Here is a 24424-nt window from a genome sequence, read left to right on the forward strand (position 1 = left end):
ATCGCTGTTTGCCAAATGTTTTGAGCATTTTTTTATTTTGATTTATTTTTGTGATTTCCCTTTCTGGGTTGACATCTGATTGCTCCATCTGGTGTTCTAGTCTTGGGTTGATATCTGATATTATTGATTTTCTAACCAGAGAACTCCCTTTAGTATTTCTTGTAGTTTTGGTTTGGTTTTCACAAATTCCCTAAACTTCTGTTTATCTGGAAATGTCCTAATTTTGCCATCATATTTGAGAGACAGTTTTGCTGGATATATGATTCTTGGCTGGTAGTTTTTTTTCTGCAGTGCTTTATATAAGTCATGCCACTGCCTTCTTGCCTGCATGAGTAATCCGAGCTTATTCTTATTGATTCGCCTTTGTAAGTGACTTCTTTTATCCGTAGCTGCTCTTAAAATTCTCTCTTTATCTTTGGTTTTGGAAAACCAAACCCAGTTCCGTTGAGTCAATTCTGACTCATAGCAACCCAACAGGACAGAGTAGAACTGCCCCATAGAGTTTCCAAGGAGTGCCTGGTGGATTCGTACTGCCAGCCCTTTGTTTAGCAGCCGTAACACTTAACCACTACGCTACCAGGGTTTCCTTGGTTTTGGAAAGTTTGATTATAATATGTCTTGGTGACTTTCGTTTAAGATCTACCTTATATGCAGTTTGATGAGCATTGTGGATAGATGTCTTCTCATCTTTCACGATAACAGAAGTTTTCTGCCAACAAATCTTCAACAATTCTCTATGTATTTTCTGTTATTCCTCTCTGTTCTGGTACTCCAATCACTCATAGGTTATTTCTCTTGATAGAGTCTCACATGATTCTTAGGGTTTTCCTCATTTTGTTAAATTCTTTTATCTGGGTTTTCTTCAAATATATTGGTGCCAAGTATTTTATCTTCTGTCTCACCAGTTCTGCCTTCCACTTGCTCAGTTATGCTCCTCTGACTTTCTATTGAGTTAATCTAATTCTGTAATTTTATTGTTAATCTTCTGAATTTCTGATTGCTGTCTCTCTATGGATTCTTGCAGCTTATTAAATTTTTCATTATGTTCTTGAATAACCTTTTTAATTTCTTCAGCTGCTTTATCTGTGTGTTCCTTGGCTTGTTCTGCGTATTGCCTGATCTTCCTGATCTCCTTCCTGATGTATTGAAGAGTTCTGTATATTAACCTTTTGTATTCTGCATCTGGTGTTCCAGGAAGGCACCTTCATCCAGAAGATCCCTTGATTCTGTGTTTTGAGAGCTTGTTGAAGCAATCATGGTCTGCTTTACATGATTTGATATTGACTCTTGTCTCCAAGTCATGTATAAGTTATTGTATTAGTTTATTTTATATTTGCTTAGTGTATTCTCGTTTCTTGCTTGGTATGTCCAGATAGGTTGCTTGAGTATGCTAATTTGATTATTTTCGCCTTTGAAGCTCTAGCGTCCTATCACCAGATGGCTAGAGCTGTTTCCAGGTATGTCAGTCTAGGAGTCCATTCACTTTTCTTGTATGGATTCAGCTTAGGTGTCCAGGTAGTTGGTCATCATGTATGTGGTACAGGCTCTGTCCTACAGTCTTAGAGGGGCAGGGGTGATTGGTGTAGGTACAGGTATCTGGTTTCAGGAGGGGTCATGCTCTGAATAAGGCAGGGGGCTGACAACTGTCCCCCAAGTGTCTGTGAGGAAAATGTGTCCCTGTTCCCTCGAGCGCACAGGTGGGTGGGTTTTGCAGACGAACCTCGGGCACCCAATGCTTTTGGTTGTAAGGACTAGGAGATACCATTTATCGTTAGACCACTGTTGCGGGTGGCTGGGTGATCTGAGTGGAGCCACCAGTCCTTAGGCCCCTGATGTGGGTAGGTGAGGACCCTGTTTAATAGGCAAAGCGGTGTCAAACATCAAACACATGCCTCTCCACCACGCAGCTGAAACAGTTGAAGTCTGCTAACAAGGGCCTGTTCTCCTGAAATAGGTCCACACAGGTACACGCAGGGGGGGAAAGGTATTCAAAGTCCACAGACCTTTTATGCCTGGACAGGAGCTGCTTCTATCCTGACCTCCTCAGGTTAGTGGAGCTGGCAGATTATCTTTTCCCCAATTGTGAATTTATACCTTCTCCAAGGCTGCGAGAATGGCTCAGGGTGCGCAACAGGACCTATCTCAGGCTCAGGGTGCGCAACAGGACCTATCTCAGGCCCAGGGAAATGGACAGCCACTGAAGGTGGCATGGGGGCTAGGGGTGTGATAAAATATACACAAAAATACTTAGGTTTTGCTAGAGCACCATTCTTCTCTGGTTCTGGAAGTGTGAGTAGGCTGTGCAGCTGGCTGTTTCTCCCTGAGGAAACTGCAGCCGAATGCTAGTGCCAGCCCAACACAGCTGCTCCCAGGAATGGTGCCTGAGGGATCCCAGTGATTCAAGTCCAGCAACTCCTCTCTGCTTCTGAACCATCTCTTCCTGCTTCTGCCACTGAGTCTGTTTTTTCACTTTGCCTTTGATGTTCAGAGCTTGTAGCTTGTCATAAATGTGATCGTTTCATTTGTTTTTTCGGGTCTTTGTTGTAAGAGGGTTCACCGGAAGTGTCTGACTACTCCACCATCTTGGCCCTGCCTCCTCTTTGACATGTTTTTATCAGATTTTATCTGGTCTGGTTCGAGCTAGCCCTATCATGAGCTGGTTCCATCAAACTCAATACAGGTAGTCCCTGACTTACGACGTATTGGAGTATGCAAAACTGCATTTACGAACGTTGGCTTGTTTTTGTACATCATTAGTAATATGTACTACAGTACATACAGTGTTGCAGCATGTAATTTGCTGATATTTTCATTTTCATACCAACCCCCAGGGACAAAGTTTGGATTTATAAAGATGCTGATAATAAAAGGCAATAATAATGGAAACTAAAAAATAAAATATTTAACTTACATCAGAACCAACTTAGGACAGAACCCTTTTGTAAGTCAAGGGCTACCTGTATAGATTTATCCATTTCAGTCTAGGTTTGTGTGTTTTGATTTGGCTATAGCTATTCAATCGAATTAGATTTGGTGTTTTTTTTTTTTTGTTTTTTTTTTTCTGGTCATAGTATTCTTTTTCCCTATGTTAATACATCTAAGTGGTTCAGAGGAAAATATTAAAATTACCTGGTTCAAATTAATCTTGATAATGGACCACATCTACCATGGCCTCTACCAGACTGAGTTCAGAACAACTAGATGGTGCCCAGCTACCACCACTGACTGCTCTGACAAGGATCACAATAGAGGGTCCTGGACAGAGCTGGAGAAACATGTAGAACAAAATTCTAACTCACCAGACTTGCTGGTCTGACAGAGACAGGAGAAACACTGAGAGTATGGCCCCTAGACACCCTTTCAGCTTAGTAATGAAGTCACTCCTGAGGTTCACCCTTCAGTCAACGATTGGAGAGGCCCATAAAACAAAACGAGACTAAAGGGGCACACCAGCCCTGGGGCAGGGACCAGGAGGTAGGAGAGGAAAGGAAAGCTGGTAATAGGGAACCCAGGGTTGAGAAGGGAGAGTATTGGCATGTTGTGGGGTTGTTAACCGATGTCATAAAACAATATGTGTAGTCACAAGGTAACTATGACCCCAAGAGGCAGAAAGGGCCACATAAACCAGAGACTGTATCAGCCTGAGACCAGAAGAAGTAGATGATGCCTGGCTACAAGTGATCACTGTCCTGACAGGGAACACAACAGAGAACCCCTGAGGGAGCAGGAGAGCAGTGGGATGCAGACCACAAATTCTTGTAAAAACACCAGACTTAATGGTCTGACTGAGACTAGAATGATTCCAGAGGTTATGGTCCCCAGACCTTCTGTTAGCCCAAGACAGGAACCATACCCAAAGCCAACTCTTCAGACAGGGATTGGACTAGACTATGGGTTAAACAGTGATACTGGTGAAGAAAGAGTTCTTGGATCAAGTAGGCACATGAGACTGTTGGCGTCTCCTGTCTGAAGGGGAGATGAGAGGGTAGAGGGGGTCAGAAGCTGGCTGAATGGACACCAAAAGAGAAAGTGGAGGGAAGGAGTGTGCTGTCTCATTAGGGGCAGAGCAATTAAGAGTATAGCAAGGTGTTTATAAATTTTTGTATAAGGGTCTGACTTGATTTTTAAACTTTTCACTTAAAGCACAATAAAAATAAAAACAATGTGTGTACTGACTGTTTAATGAGAAGCTAGTTTATTCTGTAAACCTTCATCTGAAATACAGTAAAAAAGTTTAAAAAAAAGAAATCTTGATATTGAAATCCTGGATCCAGTTGCATTTCTTGAAATGTTTTCCTTTGTCTTGCTCGATACCAGTGTCTAAGGTCCCTAGTCTCTTATCTGTTTGGGGTTTTTCTCTTATAACTTCATATTTTCTTTAGACTATAGTGGTGCATGGAACTTAGTGCCATATACTCTTTCTCTGTGTCTGTATTCATATCCTTAAACAACTTGTGAACTTTAATGATTTTGACCATCGCATATTATGATGAACCTATGTTCTCTCTGTCACTGTCTCACCTGTATTTCTGCTTGTCTATAAAACATCCAAAGTTTATTCTCAAACGTACCAGAATTTGAAATCAGACTGTTTTTCTCCTAAACCAATCTCTTTTTCTTTACATATTCATGTTATGATATCTTCAAGTGCAGTGTTAATAAATGGTCCAATTTTTGCAGAAATAATCTTTCAAGACTTCATAGAAGAGATACTTCAGTCAGTTTAGGCTGGGTAGTTTTGTAATACACAACTCCAGTAATTTAATGGTTTACAAAAGTAGTGGAACCGAAGAGGAAGTAAGGAAATCAGGACAAGTACATATGTACTTTCAGCATATTGTGAAGGTGGATGTTTTAATAAATGATGCTGGGCAAATAGATATCCATTTAGGAAAATATAATATTGGACCATACTTCATACCATACACAAGATAAGTTCCGAATGATCTAAGATCTAAATGTAAAAAAATTAATCCACAGATATACCGTGGCAAATTCCTCTATAACCTGGGCATAGAAAAAGCATTTCTAAATCTGGCTGAAAATCCAGATGCATAAAAGAAAAGATTCATAAATTTGACACTGGAAGCAAAGACAAATGACACACTTGAGGAAATATTTGCCACATATATCCAGATATGAAGAGTTATTTCCTAATGTAGAATGAATTTTAAAATTTGAGGGAAAAATAAAAACAAATATCAAATAGAAAAAAATAGGCAAAATACATGAACAATTGACAAAGTATGATACAACATTGGCTCTTAAGTGTATAAAAAGATGTTTAACTTTACATCTAATGAGATAAATGCAAATTAAAATTACACTTAGATACATAGCATTCTCACCTTTTATGTTCCCCCACTTGTCTGTCAGTTTCTCGTACTGTGGGATAGTGTGTTGCTGTGATGCTGGAAGTAATGCCACTGGTATTCAAATACCAGCAGGGTCACCCGTGGCAGATAGATTTCAGCTGAGCTTTCAGACTAAGACAGATTAGGAAGAAGGACCTGGCAGTCTCATTCTGAAAAGATTTAGCCAGTGAAAATGTTATGAATAGCAGCGGAACATTGTTTGATATAGTGCTGGAATATGAGCCCCTCAGGTTGGAAGGCACTCAAAAGATGACTGGGGAAGAGCTGCCTCCTCAAAGTAGAGTTGACCTTAACAACATGGATGGAGTCAAGCTTTTGAGGCCTTCATTTGCTGATGTAGCACGACCTGAAATGAGGACACAGTGGCTGCAACAATGAGCTTAAGCATAACAACAATAGTGAGGATAGCGCAGGACCAGGCAGTGTTTCATTCTGCTGTACATAGGGTCACTATGAGTTGGAACCAACTGAATAGCACCGAACAACAACAACACCTCTTACACTGACAATATTTCAGAAGGTGACAAAAAACTGTTGTCAAGGTTTTCGTTTGGCAATGCAAAATGGTGCTACCATTGTGGAGGGAAGCTTGGCAATATCTAACAGATGGAAATGTGCATATACTTGGATCCAGCAATCCTACTTCTTATAGGGCTTTACCCTGAAGATTCACATTCAACACTTTGAAAATACATTTATACCAGGTTATTCATTGCAGCATTATTTGTACATAAAATGTTGGAAGTAACCTAATGCCCATATATAGTAAATTGGTTGAAGATATGATGGAACAGCCAATGAGTTTTTATTCTGCAAAGCTATAAAAAAGAATAAAGATCTTTCTGAGCTGTATGGCGTGAATTCCAGTATATATTATGAAAAAGCAAAGTGTAAAAATTGTTTAAAAAAAAACGGGAAATAAGAAAATTACACATGTAACTTCTAGAGCTAATGAGTTTAACAGAGTTGCAAGGTACAGGTCAACAATCATTTGGGTTTCTATACACTAGCAGTGAGAAATCTGAAAGGGAATTTGGGGACACAGTTCCATTTTCAGTGACATCTAAGAGAATAATACACCTAGGAATAAATTTAACCGAGGACATGAAGGACTTACACAAAAAAAATTACAGAACAGTGCTGAAAGAAGTTAAAGAAGACTTAAGTAAATGGAAAGATGTTCCATGTCCATTTATTGGAAGACTTAATATCGTTAAGATGTCAGTACTACCCAAAGCAATCTATAAATTCAATGCAATCCCAATCAAAATTCTAACAGCCTTCTTTTCAGAAATGGAGAAACCAACCATCAACTCTATTCAATGGCAAGAGGTCCCCAAATAGCTAAAGCAATGTTGAAAGAGAAGAATAAAATAGGGGGACTCACACTTCCTGATTTCAGAATGTTCTGTACTGCTACAGTAATCAAAATAGCCTCATGCTGGTATAAAAATAGACACATAGACCAATGGAATAGAATTGAGGGTCCAGAAATAAACCCATACGTTTATAGTGAGCTGACGTTTGACAAGGGTGCAAAGTCCATTCAATGGGGGAAAAAAATGATGTTGAGAGAATTGAGTTTCCACATGCAGAAAGATGAAATAGCATCCATGCCTCGCACCATACACAAAAACAAATTTAAAATGGACTGAGGATCTAAATGGGCAAACTGAAACAGTAAAATTCTTTGAAGGACAAGCATGGGCAATGCTGTCATTCCTAGCTTTTAACAGTGGATTAATTAATAGACCTTCTTTCTATGCAAATAATGGGTGGGTTCTGTGTTTTTATGCCAACTGCGCCCTCCCCGTGAGGTGTTTATGTAAACGCACTATGCCAGTGGAATAGACATTTATCCAAAGAGGAGAACATTCATATGGCCACGAAACATGAACAAATGCTCAGAGTCATTAGCCATCAGGGAAATGGAAACCGAATCCACAATGAGGTACTGTTTTACTCCCATTAGAATGAATAAGATAAAACAGAAAATAACAAATGTTAGTGAGGATTTGGGGAAATTGGAGTCCTTATCCGTTTCTAGTAGGACTGCAAAATGGTGCAGCTATTGTGGAAAAAATGTGGTAGTTCCTTAATGAACTGAAAATAAAGCTACCATATGACCCAGCAGTTTTACTCCTAGGTACATACCCAAATGACTTGAAAGCAGAGACTCATAGACTTGTATACCAATGTTCATCGCAGCACTGTTCTTACATGAAATGTTGGAAGTAACCCATATGCCCATCAACAGATGAGTGGGTAAACAAAATGTGGTACATACGTACAGTAGAATACTATTCAGCCAGTAGGGGAAGTGAAGTCTTGATGCATGCTACAGTATCGGTGGAACTGAAGACATTATGCTGAGTGAAATAAGTCAATCACAAAAAGACAAATACTGTATGACGTCACTTATATAAAAAGTAAAGGCAAATGTATAGAGGCCAAAGTTGATTAGTGGTTACTAGGGGCGGGAAGGAGAGGGAAAAGGGATTAATGGGATAGAAAAATCGCATTGAGAAAAGGTAGGGTTGCATAGTCAATTATTGTATTTGTTGTCAATAAGTTGTATACCTGTAAACAGTCGAACTGGCAAAAATTATATGACAGGTATATTTACAACAAAGACAAAAAAAGAGTAGCTGCTGAGACTCTGTATAACCAGACACCTAATGGGATTTGTTTCCTTGACTTGGAAGTTTGTTTTCTTGACTAGTGAATTGGCCTAATAATGTGTTTGATTTTGAAACTTCATTTTGTCATGAGCTGCAGCCTGCTCTGTGATTGGTACGCACCTTGCAGGGATTAGTCAGTAAACGATACGAATGAAGCATCTGTGGCCTACCAAGAGAGTATCTGTCAGTTTGTGGCCTTGGTGGGAGGGCCACGCCTTGAAATTAATGAGGAGTTTGTGTATATACGCAGTCAACTCCTCAGAGGTTTTTTTCAGGCAGAAAAAAGCAGGAAGAGAAGCAGCAGGAAGAAGCAGAAACAAAAAGAAGAGAGAAGCAGAGAAAGGAGTCAAGGAACCTCCTAAAAGATCTGTAACACAGGTCAAGGGCTGTAACACTGAAGACAGCATGATGCCACAAAGGGTCGTAGTGGCAGAGCCAGCAGTGACAGGTCCAGGAGGGGCCCAGCACCAGAGCCAGTGACCACAGACAGCAGGCCCAAGAGGATCTTTTTCTGAGGGGCCCAAGAGGAGCCTATCCTTGGAGCTTAGAGGAGTCCTGTCCTCAGGGGGCTTAGAGGAGGCCTGCGTGTCAAATGAACTGAGAGAGCTGCCCTGCACTGAAGGGAGACTTTGCCTACTTGCCTCCTGATGCTGATCCTGAGTTGTAGCCTGTTGGTCCTGATCATGAGTTGTACCCTGATCCTTAATAAACTACTAAACTGTGAGTATGGTCTGTGGGTTCTGTGTGGCCATTGCAAAGGTTGATTGAACCCTGAAGAGAAGCAGAGAGTACTGTGGGGAGGACAGCTGTGTCAGAGTTGGTAAACAGGTTGGGGGAGTGGAGGTCTGTCGGATCTCCACTTCAAGGGAATCAGCCTTGGGCTGATGCTGGTCATTATCCCCCCGAAGTTGAGCAGGTTCGGATGCTACTACTATGCCATTTTCACACATACACTGTCTCTTACCCATGGAAGCCCGCCAGACTGAGTGACTTTTTATATCTATCACTCCTTTTTTATAATAGGAAAAGTCATGAAGGAGATTTCCACATAGGTCATAGAAACTGTTATTGCCAAGTGTCTTAGGCTGTTGTTTTAGTCATCTAGTACTGCCATAACAGCAATACCACAAGGGGATGGCTTTAACACAGAGAAATTTATTCTCTCACAGCCTAGGAGGCTAGAAATCTGAATTGAGGGTGCCAGCTCCAGGGGAAGGCTTTCTGTCTCTGTCAGCTCTGGGGGAAGGTCCTTAATCAGCCTTCCCTGGTTGAGGAATTTCTCAGCGCAGGGACCTGGGGACCAAAGGACACACTTCTCCTGGCTTTTGTTTCTTGGTGGTATGAGGTCCCATGCCTGTCTGCTTGCGTCTCTTTTATATTTCGAAAGAGACTGGCTTAAGACAAGATCTAATCTTGTAGATCCCAACAACGTAACTGCCGCTAATACGTCTCATCAACATCATAGAGATAGGATTTACAACACGTAGGAAAATCACATCAGATGACAGAATGGTGGACAATCACACAATACTGGGACTCGTGGCCCAGCTACGTTGACAGATGCTTTTAGGGACACAATTCAATCCGTGATAGCTAGATTTTCTAGAGACTCAAAACCAGTGAAGTGTGTATATATAGAGAGAGAGAGATTGCAAGGAAATGACTCACACAGTCATACAGACCAGCAAGACCCAAGTCTGTGGGTCAGGTGTCAGGCATCAGGCTGGAGGCTTCTCCTGATTCACGTAGCTGGAGGGGCTGATGAACCCAAGATCCACAGGTTAGATGGCAGGCTGCTGGCTTATGTCTGCTGAGGCTAAAGAGGCAAAGGTCATCAAGTAAGACAGCAAGCTGCTTGCCTAAGTCTCAAGAACTGGAGGTCAGATGCTGATGAGCTGAATGCAGGATCTGGAGCAGACAAAAAAGCTAGTGAGCCTTGCCAGAAATTTCACATATATTAGATGCAGGCCACACCCCCATGAAAACTCCACTTCGGCTGATTGGCAGCTCACAGCAGATCCTTTCATGGAGGTGATCACATTACATCAGATCTCATCATAAACGTGACTACATCGCTATACAACTGCCAGACTACATCACAACTGCCAAACCACTGAGAATCATGGCCCAGCCAAGCTGACACACAACCTTAAAGGTCACACCAAGTAATAGCAAAGTGTTATAGGCGGTATGTATCAGTGTGTCTTCGGCTTAGAGGGTTTTAGTAGAAGAAAAAGTCTAACTGTAATAGAAGCTGTTTACAAGACAGAATAGTGTCTGATGCTTACTTGAGAAGGTCCTAGTCTGGCTGACGTGTTGAAGAGGTTTTTGATGTGAAGTAACTGGGTTGCAATAGCTAAACCCACTGCTGACAAGTCTGTCTGACTCATAGCAACCCTCTAAGACGGAGCAGAACTGCCTGCCCCGTAGAGTCTTCAAGGCTGTAAATCTTTATGGAAGCAGAATGCCACATCTTTCTCCTGTGGAGTGGCAGGTAGATTCAAACCACCAGCCTTTTGGGTGGCAGCCGAGTGCTTTTACCACTGAGCCACTAGGGCCCTTTGTGGATTGCAATAGAAAGTATAATTTGTAAAAATGGAATATAAATGAGTTATTGGAAACAAATTGTGTTGTATGTATTATGAGTTACAAGTGTGGCAATAAGAATGCTATTAGCTGCTGTAAAGTCAGTGCCGACTCATGGTGACACCATGTGTGCAGAGTAGACCTGCTCCGTAGGGTTTTCAAGGCTGCGACCTTTCAGATGCAAATAGGCCTGTTTTCCCAGCTGCTACCCTTTCAGCTCATAGTTGAGTGATTAGTGTTTGTGCCACCCAGGGACTCTGGCAATGAGATACTGTCTGTCATGAGAGAATGCAGCACAGCCCACTGATTGGCTACTCTAACGGAACACTTTATCTCTTCGGCAGAACCGAAGCCAAAAAACTACCCCTGCTCCTCCTGCCTTCTGGCTGTCTCCTGTCAGCAGTTCCTCAGCCGACGTGTGCTTCAGATCTTCCCAGGTTTATGTGCAGAAAATCACTTCCATCCAGGGGCTTCAAGCCCAGGGCATCAGAAGCAGCCAGAGCCGCAGGATTCTGATCAAAGGTGCTGGAGTGAAAACACAGAAGGTCAAGAGAGAGATGAAGTCTCCAGATTCTTGTGTGGGAGGACACTGAAGAGAGAGACTTCAAGGGCATCCTCCAGCCCACCCCAAGGACAGTCAGCAAGCCCTAGAAAAGGCAACACAGTGGTAGGAACAGAGCCCAACTCAGCCCAGAGGGTAAACTCCGTGGAAACAGATGACGGGTTGAAGGAATTAGAAAGCTCAGGATTTGGAGCAGTCACCTATAGAGAGGATGAACCAGTCTGTGGCCTGAAATTGAAATTCATCACCAACCAGAAGTCCCTCTTACAGGAGAAGCCCTATGTTTGTAGTGAGTGTGGCCGAGACTTTAGTCACAGGTCAAATCTCACCACACACCAGAGGACACACTCAGGTGAGAAGCCTTATGTTTGCAGTGAATGTGGCCGAGGCTTTACCCAGCAATCAGTCCTCCTTATGCACCAGAGGACACACTCTGGAGAGAAGCCATATGTGTGCAATGAGTGTGGGCGAGGTTTTAGGCACAAGTCAGACATCATCAGACATCAAAGGACACACACAGGAGAGAGGCCTTATGTGTGCAATGAGTGTGGGCGAGGCTTTAGCCACAAGTCAAATCTCACCACACACCAGAGGATACACTTAGGGGAGAAGCCTTATGTTTGCAGTGAGTGTGGCCGAGGCTTTACCCAGAAATCATACCTCCTTATACACCAGAGGACACACTCAGGGGAGAAACCGTATATGTGCAGTGAGTGTGGCCGAACCTTTAGCCAGAAGTCAGACCTCATCAGACATCAGAGGACACACTCAGGGCAGAAGCCTTATGTTTGCAGTGAGTGTGGCAGAGGCTTTTTCCGGAAATCACACCTCCTCATACACCAGAGGACACACTTGCGGGAGAAGCCATGTATGTGCAGTGAGTGTAGGCGAGGCTTTAGCCAGAAGTCAGAGTTCATCAGATGTCAAAGGACACACTCAGGGGAGAAGCCACATGTTTGTAGTGAGTGTGGCCGGGGCTATAACCAGAAATCAAACCTCCTTATACACCAGAGGACACACTCAGGAGAGAAGCCGTATGTGTGCAAGGAGTGCGGGCGAGGCTTTTACCAGAAATCACACCTCCTTTTACACGAGAGGACACACTCAGGGGAGAAGCCATATGTGTGCAAGGAATGTGGCCGAGGCTTTAACCGAAAATCAAATCTCATCAGACACCAGAGGACACACTCAGGTGAGCAACCTTACATGTCCCTGGAGTGTGGGCGAGGCTTTAGCCAGAAGTCATGCCACCTCCACCAGGGGACACACTTAGGGGAGAAGCCACATGTGTGCAAGGAGTATGAGCGAGGTTTTAGCTGTAAGCAAAGCCTCATTAGACATCAGCAGGCTCACTCAGGAGAGAAGCCCCATGTCTGCAGTGAGTGTGGCTGAGGCTTTAGCCAGAAGTCAGACCTCCTCAGACATCAGAAGACACACTCGGATTAGAAGGTTTGTTTGCAGTTAGTGGGGTCAGTGCTTTAACTTTAAATCATTCCATTTCACCCAGTAGAGGACACAGAAGCTCAATGTGAGCAGGAAGAATGGGCAAGAATTTGGGGAAAAGGCACACCTCATTATACGTCAGAGAACAGCTTTTTTCAGGGAGGAAGAGGGAAGCATTATGTGGGCAGGGAGAATGTGAGGTGCTTTAGTGATAAGTTATGCTGCCTCTTGCTCCAGGAAACACACTCAGGGAGAGGAGCTGTGTGGGCAGGGTCTGTGGGTAGAACTTTATTCCAGTGTTCCTCCTCAACTGACTTAAGACGACAAAATTTTGCCTACAAATCACTACTTCACCCACTTCTGAGGGCGTTTCTGACTAGACAAATGTTTCCACATCCTATAACCCAACGGAATAGAAAATGAGAAGGCTTACTGAAGTAATCTAAGAGCGGTTAGCTTGTTTTCTTTTCACACAACTATTCTTTCCCATGCTTTGTTGTCCTTCCATTGTGGTAAAATTTTCCTTTAATAAACCATATCTCAGGCTGTGTTCCTCATCTGTCCTGAAAGCTACATGGGATTCAAATTGGCAGTCCAAGTTTCTTGAATGAATTCAACTCATGAGAGAAAATAAGTCCTAGATACATTTATCGGAGAATCTGATCCTTTGCATGGGGAGAGCAGTGATCAAGATTTTGGAGACAGAGGCCAGGTGAAGAGAGGGAATGTCCCATAATTCAAGGGGCTGGATTCCTGCTTCTCCTACCTGATTGCTTTTTTCTGTACTTCACTTGGCTTCTATGAAAGCCTTCTTTCCTGGTTTTCCTTCTTTCTAGTCTCTACTCAGGTCTGGTCTGCTGAATCTTTCTCCACTGTTCAAAGTTCTGCTGTTGCCTAATGCTCCGGTCCCAGTCCACTCTCCTTTGCCCTTAAATCAGCCTTCCAGAGCCTTCCAGATTCCAGGGTCAGAACCAAACTTCTCCATGCCCAAACTTCCCCAGTCTTGTTGCTTTGGGCTTCTCTATGTCAGATGGACACATTTCTAATAGCAGGTGTAAGGTCCTTTAGCCATGTCCCCTCAGCCCTCTGATCCTGGGACCCAGTCCTGCTAGTGACACTTCCACATTGTTCTAATAACTGCTCAGAGACAACCTAGCCGTACCACCTGCGTTGGTTTTCACTCCAAGGACCTGACCCTTTAGCCACACCTGTCTCTAGTGCTCTTCCTTCAGAACCCAAATTGCCCAGTTTTTTGACAACTCTGCACGTCCTGGCTCTTACCCTGTGTCCTGGGGCAATAGCTGCTCACTAGAGAGGGTTGCCTTGGCTGCAGCAAATTTGTTTCCCAGGTCCACAGGATGGATATCAGACTTCGAGAACCAGAAAAAGTAGTGTTCTTGACACCCCATCAAAGCAGGGTATGGAAGAATGTCAGAGGAGTCCCTGGTCCCACGGCCTGTACCCACTTTTCCTCACCTTGAATTCAGGTTTCCAGAGGTTCCTATGTCTGGTCAGGTGGGGGAAAAGGGTGGGAGCGACTGGGAATGTGGGCCCCCATCCTTTGTCACATTTGCCTTAGTGTCCCTTTGCCAAAACTCCCCCTTCAACACCAACATTGTTTCCAGTCAGAACTGGAAGCCACAGGGAAAGTGCACGTGGATATGTAATTGTGTTGGTTATCTAGTGCTGCTATAACAGAAATACCACAAGTGAATGGCTTTAACAGAGAGAAACTTATTCTCTGACAGTCTAGGAAGCCAAAAGTCCTGATTCAGGGTGCCAGCTCCAGGGGGAGGCTTTCTCTTTCTGTTTGCTCTGGGTGAAGGTCCTTGTCATGGATCTTGTCCAGTTGAGGAGCTTCTCAATGCAGGTACCCTGGGTCCAAAGGACACATTGTTCTCCTGGTCCTTGTTTCCTGGTGGTATGAGGTTCCTATGTCTCTCTGCTAGCTTCTCTTTTATATTTCAAAAGAGATTGGCTTAAGACACAATCTAATCTTGTAGGTCTCATCAACATAACTGCCACTCCTCCATCTCATCAACATCATAGAAATAGGATTTACAACACATAGGAAAATTACATCAGATGACAAAATGGTGGACACAATACTGGGACTCATGGCCCAGCTTAGTTCACGGATATTTTGGGGGATACAATTTAGTCCATGACAGCTGAGTCTCTAGAGAAGCAAAACAAGTGACTCACGTATATATAGACAGACATTGATCACAAGAAAATGGCTTTCATGTGGTTGTAGAGACTGGCAAGTCCCAAGTCCCTGTGTCAAGCTTCAAGCTGGAAGCTTCTCCTGACTCAAGTAGCTGGAGGGGCTGATGAACCCAAGATCCATAGACCAGATGGAGGGCTGCTGGCTCATGGCTGCCAAGGCTGACAAGTCCAAGACCGGCAGTTGAGACAGCAGGTTGCTTGCCCAAGTCTCAAGAACCAGATATCAGATGCCGATGAGCTGAATGGAGATCCACAGCCGAGGAGAAAGCCAGGGAGCCTGGAGCGAGGAAAAAGTTTACAGGTAGGGGATGCAGGCCACATCCTCATAGAAACGCCCCTTCAACCGACTGGCTACTCAGCAGATTCTTTCATGGAGGTGATCACGTTACATCAGATCTCATCATGGGCGTGACTGCATCATTATACAACTGCCAGACTACATCACAACTGCCAAACCACTGAGAATCACGGCCCAGCCAAGCTGACACACAACGTTAAAGATCACACCAAGTAACAGCAAAGTGTTATAGGCAGTTATCAATGTTTCCAAGCCCTGGTGGTGCAGTGCTTAAAGTGTTTGATGGCCAACCAAAAGGTTGGCAGTTCAAACCTGTTAGCTGCTGCTTAGAAACCCTATGGGGCAGTTCTCTCTGTCTTATAGGGTCACTGTGAGTCGGAATTGATAGCAGCGGGCACGGGTATATATCAGTTGTGTCCTTGGCTCAGGGTTTTAGTAGGAGAAAAAGTCTATAATAGAAGCTGTTTACAAGACAATAGTGTCTGATGCTTACTTGAGAAGGTCCTAGTCTGGCTGACATGTTGAAGAGGTTTTTGGTGTGCATTAACTGGATTGCAATAGCTAAACCCACTGCTGACACGTCTGTTCAGAGTCATAGCAACCCTCTAAGACAGAGCAGAACTGCCTGCCCCATAGGGTTTTCAAGGCTGTAAATCCTTTTTTTTTTCAATTGTGCTGCAGGTGAAAGGTTACAGCTGAAATTAGTTTCTCATACAAAAACCCATACACTCACTGTTATGTGACCCTAGTTGCTCCCTCTATAATGTGACAGCACACTCTTCCGTTCCACCCTGAATTTCCTGTATCCATTCAATCAGCTCCTGTTCTTTTCTGCCTTCTCACCTCGCCTCCGGACAGGAGCTGCGCGTTTACTTCCGTGTATCTACTTGAACTAAGAAGCACACTCTTCGTGAGAATGATTTTATGGTTTATAGTCCAGTCTAATGTTTGTCTGAAGCGTTGGCTTCAGCAGGGGCTTTAGTTCTGGATTAGTAGAGAGTCGGGGGTTCCTCCAGTCTGTCAGACCATTAAGTCTAATCTTTACTAGAATATGAGTTCTGCACCCTACTTTTCTCCTGTTCCATCAGGACTCTCTGTTGTGTTCCCTGTCAGGGTGGTCATTGGTGGTGGCCAGGCAGCATCTAGTTCTTTTGGTCTCAGGCCGATGGAGTCTCTGGTTTATGTGGCCCTTTTTGTCTCTTGGGCTAATACTTTCCTTGTGTCTTTGGTGTTCTTCATTCACCTTTGCACCAGGTGGGTTGGGACCAATTGATGCATCCTAGATGGCTGCTTGCTAACTTAAGAACTCAGTCGCCACTCCCCAAAGTGGGATGCAGAACATTTTCTTAATAAACTTTCTTATGCCAACTGACCTAGGTGTCCCCGGAAACCATGGTCCCCAGACCCCCACCCCTGCTACTCTGTCCCTTTGTTTGATTGTATTCAGGAAACTTCTTAGCTTTTGGTTTAGTCCAGTTGTACTGATTTCCTCTATATTGTGTGTTCCTTCTCATCACCTAATTCTTGTCTACTGTCTAGTTAGTGAATACCCCTCTCCCTCCCTCCCACTCTAAACTCTTATTCATCAAAGAATGTTTTCTTTGTGTTTAAACATTTTCTTGAGTTCTTACAGTAGTGATTTCATACAGTATTTGTCCTTTTGTGACTAATTTCACTCAGCATAATGCACAAGGCTGTAAATCTTCATGGAAGCAGACTGCCACATCTTTCTCCTGTGGAGTGGCAAGTGGATTCAAACCACCAGCCTTTTGGGTGGCAGCCAAGTGTTTTAACCACGGAGCCACTAGGGCCTCTTTTGTAAAAGTGGAATATAAATGAATTATTGGTGGGAAACACTGTGTTGTATGTATTCTCGGTTACAAGTGTGGCAATAAGAATGCTATTAGCTGCTGTAGAGTCAGTGCCGCCTCATGGTGACACCATGTGTGCAGAGTAGACCTGCTCTGTAGGGTTTTCAAGGCTGCGACCTTTCAGAAGCAAACAGCCAGGCCTGTCTTCATAACCACCACCCTTTCAGCTCATAGTTGAGGGGTTAGTGTTTGTGCCACCCAGGGACTCTGGCAATGAGATACTGTCTGTCATGAGAGAATGCAGCACAGCCCACTGATTGGCTACTCTAACGGAAACCTTTCTCTCTTCGGCAGAACCGAAGCCAGGAATCTACCCCTGTTCCTCCTGCCTTCTGGCTGTCTCCTGTCAGCAGTTCCTCAGCCAGCATGTGCTTCAGATCTTCCCAGGCTTTTGTGCAGAAAATCACTTTCATCCAGAGGTTTCCAGCCCAGGGCATCAGAAGCAGCCAGAGCAGCAGGACCCTGATCAAAGGTGCTGGAGTGAAAACACAGAAGGTCAAAAGAAAGAAGTCTCCAGATCCTTGTGTGGGAGGACACTGAAGAGAGAGACTTCAAGGGCATCCTCCAGCCCACCCCAAGGACAGTCAGCAAGCCCTAGAGAAGGCAACACAGTGGTAGGAACAGAGCCCAACTCAGCCCAGAGGGTAAACTCCGTGGAAACAGATGACGGGTTGAAGGAATTAGAAAGCTCAGGATTTGGAGCAGTCACCTGTAGAGAGGATGAAGCAGTCTGTGGCCTGAAATTGAAGTTCATCACCAACCAGAAGTCCCTCTTACGGGAGAAGCCCTATGTTTGTAGTGAGTGTGGCCGAGACTTTAGTCACAGGTCAAATCTCACCACACACCAGAGGACACACTCAGGTGAGAAGCCTTATGTTTGCAGTGAGTGTGGCCGAGGCTTTACCCAGAAATCAGTCCTCCTTATGCACCAGAGGACACACTCTGGAGAGAAGCCATATGTGTGCAGTGAGTGTGGGCAAGGCTTTAGCCATAAGTCAAATCTTAGTACACACCAGAGGACACACTCAGGGGAGAAGCCTTATGTGTGCAGTGAGTGTGGCCGAGGCTTTACCCAGAAATCAGTCCTCCTTATACACCAGAGGACACACTCAGGGGAGAAGCCATATATGTGCAATGAGTGTGGTCGGGGCTTTAGCCAGAAGTCAGACCTCATCAGACATCAAAGGACACATTCAGGGGAGAAGCCTTATGTGTGCAGTGAGTGTGGCCGAGGCTTCACCCAGAAATCATACCTCCTTATACACCAGAGGACACACTCAGGGGAGAAGCCATATGTGTGCAATGAGTGTGGGCGAGGCTTTAACCAGAAATCTCACCTCCTTATACACCAGAGGACACACTCAGGGGAGAAGCCACATGTGTGCAAGGAGTGTGGCCGAGGCTTTAACCAGAAATCATACCTCGTTATACACCAGAGGACACACTCAGGGGAGAAGCCACATGTGTGTAAGGAGTGTGGGCGAGGCTTTTACCAGAAGTCACACCTCCACATACACCTGAGGACACACTCAGGAGAGAAGCCGTATATGTGCAAGGAATGTGGGCGAGGCTTTAACCAGAAATCGCACCTCCTTATACACCAGAGGACACACTCAGGGGAGAAGCCGTATGTGTGCAAGGAATGTGGCCGAGGCTTTAACCACATATCAAATCTCATCCGACACCAGAGGACACACTCAGGTGAGAAGCCTTACTTGTGTCTGCAGTGTGGGCAGGATTTTAGCGAGAAGTCAGATCTCCTCCTCCACCAGGGGATACACTCGAGAGAAGCCACATGTGTGCAAGGAGTATGAGCGAGGTTTTAGCTATAAGCAAAGCCTCATTAGACATCAGCAGGCTCACTCAGGAGAGAAGCCCCATGTCTGCAGTGAGTGTGCATGAGGCTTTAGCCAGAAGTCAGACCTCCTCAGACATCAGAAGGCACACTTGGATCAGAAGGTTGTGCAGTTAGTGTGGCCAATGCTTTAACTTTAAATCACTCCATCTCACAGCAGAGGACACAGAAGCTCTATGTGAGCAGGAAGAATGGGCAAGAATTTGGGGAAAAGGCACACCTCATTATACGTCAGAGAACAGCTTTTTTCAGGGAGGAAGAGGGAAGCATTATGTGGGCAGGGAGAATGTGAGGTGCTTTAGTGATAAGTTATGCTGCCTCTTGCTCCAGAAAACACGCTCAGGGAGAAGAGCTGTGTGGGCAGGGTCTGTGGGTAGAACTTTATTCCAGTGTTCCTCCTCAACTGACTTAAGACGACAAAATTTTGCCTACAAATCACTACTTCACCCACTTCTGAGGGGGTTTCTGACTAGACAAATGTTTCCACATCCTGTAACCCAACGGAATAGAAAATGAGAAGGCTTACTGAAGTAATCTAAGAGCGGTTAGCTTGTTTTTTTTTCACACAACTATTCTTTCCCATGCTTTGTTGTCCTTCCACTGTGGTAAAATTTTCCTTTAATAAACCATATCTCAGGCTGTGTTCCTCATCTGTCCTGAAAGCTACATGGAATTCAAATTGGCAGTCCAAGTTTCTTGAATGAATTCAACTCATGAGAGAAAATAAGTCCTAGATACATTTATCGGAGAATCTGATCCTTTGCATGGGGAGAGCAGTGATCAAGGTTTTGGAGACAGAGGCCAGGTGAAGAGAAGGAATGTCCCACAATTCCAGGGGCTGGATTCCTGCTTCTCCTACCTGATCGCTTTTTTCTGTACTTCACTTGGCTTCTGTGAAAGCCCTCTTTCCTGGTTTTCCTTCTTTCTAGTCTCTACTCAGGTCTGGTCTGCTGAATCTTTCTCCACTGTTCAAAGTTCTGCTGTTGCCTAATGCTCCGGTCCCAGTCCACTCTCCTTTGCCCTTAAATCAGCCTTCCAGAGCCTTCCAGATTCCAGGGTCAGAACCAAACTTCTCCATGCCCAAACTTCCCCAGTCTTGTTGCTTTGGGCTTCTCTATGTCAGATGGACACATTTCTAATAGCAGGTGTAAGGTCCTTTAGCCATGTCCCCTCAGCCCTCTGATCCTGGGACCCAGTCCTGCTAGTGACACTTCCACATTGTTCTAATAACTGCTCAGAGACAACCTAGCCGTACCACCTGCGTTGGTTTTCACTCCAAGGACCTGACCCTTTAGCCACACCTGTCTCTAGTGCTCTTCCTTCAGAACCCAAATTGCCCAGTTTTTTGACAACTCTGCACGTCCTGGCTCTTACCCTGTGTCCTGGGGCAATAGCTGCTCACTAGAGAGGGTTGCCTTGGCTGCAGCAAATTTGTTTCCCAGGTCCACAGGATGGATATCAGACTTCGAGAATCAGAAAAAGTAGTGTTCTTGACACCCCATCAAAGCAGGGCATGGAAGAATGTCAGAGGAGTCCCTGGCCCCACGGCCTGTACCCACTTTTCCTCACCTTGAAGTCAGATGTCTAGAGGTTCCTATGTCTGGTCAGGTGGGGGAAAGGGTGGGAGCGCCTGGGAATGTGGGCCCCCATCCTTTGCCACATTTGCCGTGGTGTCCCTTTGCCAGAACTGCCCCCTCAACATCAACATTGTTTCCAGTCAGAACTGGAAGCCACAGGGAAAGTGTACATGGATATGTAATTGTGTTGGTTATCTAGTGCTGCTATAACAGAGATACCACAAGTGAATGGCTTTAACAGAGAGAAACTTATTCTCCCACAGTCTAGGAAGCTGAAAGTCCTGATTCGGGGTGCCAGCTCCAGGGGAAGGCTTTCTCTTTCTGTTTGCTCTGGGTGAAGGTCCTTGTCATGGATCTTGTCCAGTCGAGGAGCTTCTCAGTGCAGGGACCCCAGGTCCAAAGGACACGTTCTTTTCCTGGCTCGTTTCTTGGTGGTATGAGGTCCTCACTCTCTGCTCACTTCCCTTTTATCTTTTATAAGATAAAAGGTGATGTAGGCCACAGTCCAGGGAAACTCCCTTCACACTGGATCAGGGATATGACCTGATTAAGGGTGTTACATCCCACCCTAATCCTCTTTAACATAACCGAATCTGGACAGATTAACCACAGGCAGGGATTAGGGTTTACAACACAGAGGAAACTTACATCAATCACAGTTTGGAGGACAACCACACAGTAGTGGGAATCATACCCTAACCAAGTTGACAAAATTTTTGCTAGACAAAATTCAGTCCATGACAATAGTCTAGAGGTTTGAGGAGGGAGGCTTCCAGATAACCCAAGGCCCCTTCCTTGCTTTGGGGAAGAAATGCCATCAAGAAAACCAGCACCTTCCTTGGGAAAATAGGATGGAAATGAAGAGAAAATGGTGCAGACTTTTCTTAGTGAAATCCCCCATAACCTGTAGCAACCTCAGCCATGCCCTGGGAATGGACTGTCAGTTCTAGCCTAGCAGAGGTGGGGGGCAAAGGGGTCATCTTTCCAGACCTGCCAGGGGCTTCCCCAGACTACTGGATTACTCCTCCGTCTCTCAGAAGGTCTGCTGGAATCAGATCCCCCCTACTCTATCCCAGAGGGAAGCAGAAGTGAGGTGTGCTGAGATCTCCCACAGAGGAAGGAGGGTAGGAGGAAGGGGGAGAGCTATAGAAAGGGAGGTTAAGATGCCCTGCTTCCCTGGATTTTGGCTGGGATGCCCAGGGAGGATAAGCATAGTTGTTTTGTTAGGAGCCGATGGCTTATTTCTGACATTAGGTCAATGGTCTCAAACTCAAATGCCTGCAGAGCCCAGACAAGTCCTATTAATGAGGGAACCAAACCCAGATTGGGGGTTGGAAGTACTGTAGAGAATCAGGAAGCTCGCACTCAAGTTCCTTTGGGCAACCTTGCTGGCCTCACCTTTTGACCCCACACCAAAAAGCCTGAGCCCCACCCCTTTTTTGGCAATTGCATTTAATTTTCCGAAAGCTCTGCCCATTTTTTGAGCCATGACCTTGAATTCAGAACCATCCGTTATCCCTCACCTTCAGTTTCAGAATTGTCTTTTTCATGTTGATTTTTGCTGAGTTTTCTGAAAGGTGGTAGTGGATTATGAAAAAAGAATGTCAATTTTAGCATGTATATTTGACCCAGTAATTGTGATGATGCGGAAACCAGCTGGTCATCACTTTCCACCTTTTCCCCACTCTCCGCTTCCTTTGGGAGCTAGAAGACTATTTTTTGACTGGGAGAAAGAGAGCTTACTTTTATGAATTTAATGGTACTTAGGATAGTTTTGTCTTAGCTGCCTCTCTTTTGTGTCTGTTCTAATACCCTAGGGTAAACGTAGCAGGGCCTATACCTTCCAAGGCTAGTGAACGCTGCCACTAAAAGAGGCTTACTTGTCTTTTGAGAGAGAAGCCCAACCTGTAACAATTCTTAGAGAGTAAATTAATGTGGACAGATTGGAGGTTTGTCTGCCTAAACTTTGAAACATGAGATTTGCTGCTGAATATATTGGTACAGGAATTATACGGGGGTTGAAGACATGCTTGGAGGAATATGAGAGGAAACTTAAGAGAATGAAAGATGAGAATTGAACAACGTGGAAACACTAGGATAAATTTGGGAAGTCAGAAGTGTTGCAATTGTCCAGGCAAAATTTATATCTGAACTATAGTGATAGGAGTATGGACTGAAAGAGGTGATAGGAGTTTGTAGGTTTGTCTTAAAAGCAGTTGGTGATCGACTGGATGTAGAAGCTGGGGGAGAATTTAAGAGGACTCCCACAGACACAGCTCTCCACCAGCAGAATAAGGCAGCAACAATGCCGCATCAGTTCTGAACATAGGTCTCATGAGACCTGCAGCTTCTGTTCTTGCTGTCCTGAGACCATAGTGTGAAGAAGTCTGGGCTGTCCACCTGGAGAGGTAGGTTCAGCCGATAGCCAGCACCTCCAGATACATGAGTGAGGCCACATGGATTATCCAGCACTAATCTATCTGCCAAATTAGCACGGTAATACCGGGGAGAGCAACAGAAGACTCCCCTAGTAAACCCATAAAACAAGACATTGTTGGTGTTTTAAGCCAATAAATTGGGGTGGGGTGGTTTGCTACTCAGTTTTGTAATAGTAGTTAATATTTATTGAATGTTTACTCCATGCCAGTCCTAGTACTCGGCTTCGTAATTGCATTCTCATTTCATCCTCTCAACAACCCTATCAAGGTTGTAGTATTACAGATGAGGAATCTGAAGTACTGAAATGTTAACAAACACACCTAAGGTTACCCAGTCAGTAGAGGAGCCAGTAGTAAAGCACGCGCTTTAACCACTCCGCTGTTATTTTTTTCTATAAACCTCATTCCTGTGTCCCAGACTATACTGCCATCCATCATTTTAACTTTCTATCTCCTAAATAGCCGCCATTTGACTAATTCTCATTCATTTAGAAGGATTTGCTGCTATAGGCCAGAAACTGTATTAGGGACGAGGAGTACACACATGAATCACAGTGGAATCCTCTTACTTGCAGGCTAAGTCACGTGCGCATGCACACACAGACACGCACACCCACCAGAAATAAGGTCAAAAGCATTCAGTGCCAAGATGAGTCTCCGAACTGTTACTATCAAGAGCTGTTTTACAGAATACTTACTACTGTCAGGCACTATTCTAAACACTTAGCGTGTATTTTCGTACCCTCACACCACCTCCAATAGCCATGTTTGTCGTCCTGTTCCTGTCAGCCTGTAGATGAGGAGACTGAGGCTCAGAGAGATGAATAATCTTGCCCAAGGTTACATATCCAGTAAGTGGCAGAACCAGAACTGGCTTCTCAGCTGTTCTCTTGCCCCCAAGTTACCTGCCTCCTAACACATCATGCATGCATGCGTTCAAAAATATTTGGCACATATTAAGCAAGTCAGTTCCGACTCACAGTGAATCAGTAGGATAGAGTAGAACTGCCCCATAGGGTTTCCAAGGCTGTAATCTTCATGGAAGCAGACTGCCACATCTTTCTCCTGCTGAGCAGCTGGTGTGTTCCAACTGCCAGCCTTTAGGCTGGCAGTTTAACCATTGCACCACCGAGGCTCCCTGTCCCTTCCTGGAACTTATGTACTAATGAGAAAGACAAGAAACCGAACGAGTAAGTATACAATGTAACACTAGAGTGATAAATGATATGCAAAGAAAAATAAAGCAGGATGGGGGACTGAGTGATGGGTACACTTTTGGCTAGATGTCAGGAAAACCTCTGAGGAGGTGTATGTGAGCAGAGACCTGAAGATAGTAAAGGCTCTGCCATATGAATATCCAGCCATATGAATATCCGGGGGGTGGAGGGAGTAGAAAAAGACCTGAGGTGGGAGCTGTCCTTGCTGGGTTTGAACAGCAGGGAGACCAGCGTAGCTGGAGCATGATGAATGAGGGAAAAAGTTGAAAGATGAAGTTGGAGGAGGCAGCAG

General features: G+C 44.6%; 1 pseudogene; it reads left to right on the top strand.

The window, feature by feature from the left end:
• The window catches only part of LOC100670047 (zinc finger protein 343-like), a 54602-nt pseudogene extending 35057 nt beyond the window's left edge, over positions 1 to 19545 (top strand).
• Positions 19546 to 24424: the final 4879 nt, after the last annotated feature.

This window comes from Loxodonta africana, chromosome 24 (assembly GCF_030014295.1).
Source record: "Loxodonta africana isolate mLoxAfr1 chromosome 24, mLoxAfr1.hap2, whole genome shotgun sequence".
NCBI lineage: Eukaryota > Metazoa > Chordata > Mammalia > Proboscidea > Elephantidae > Loxodonta > Loxodonta africana.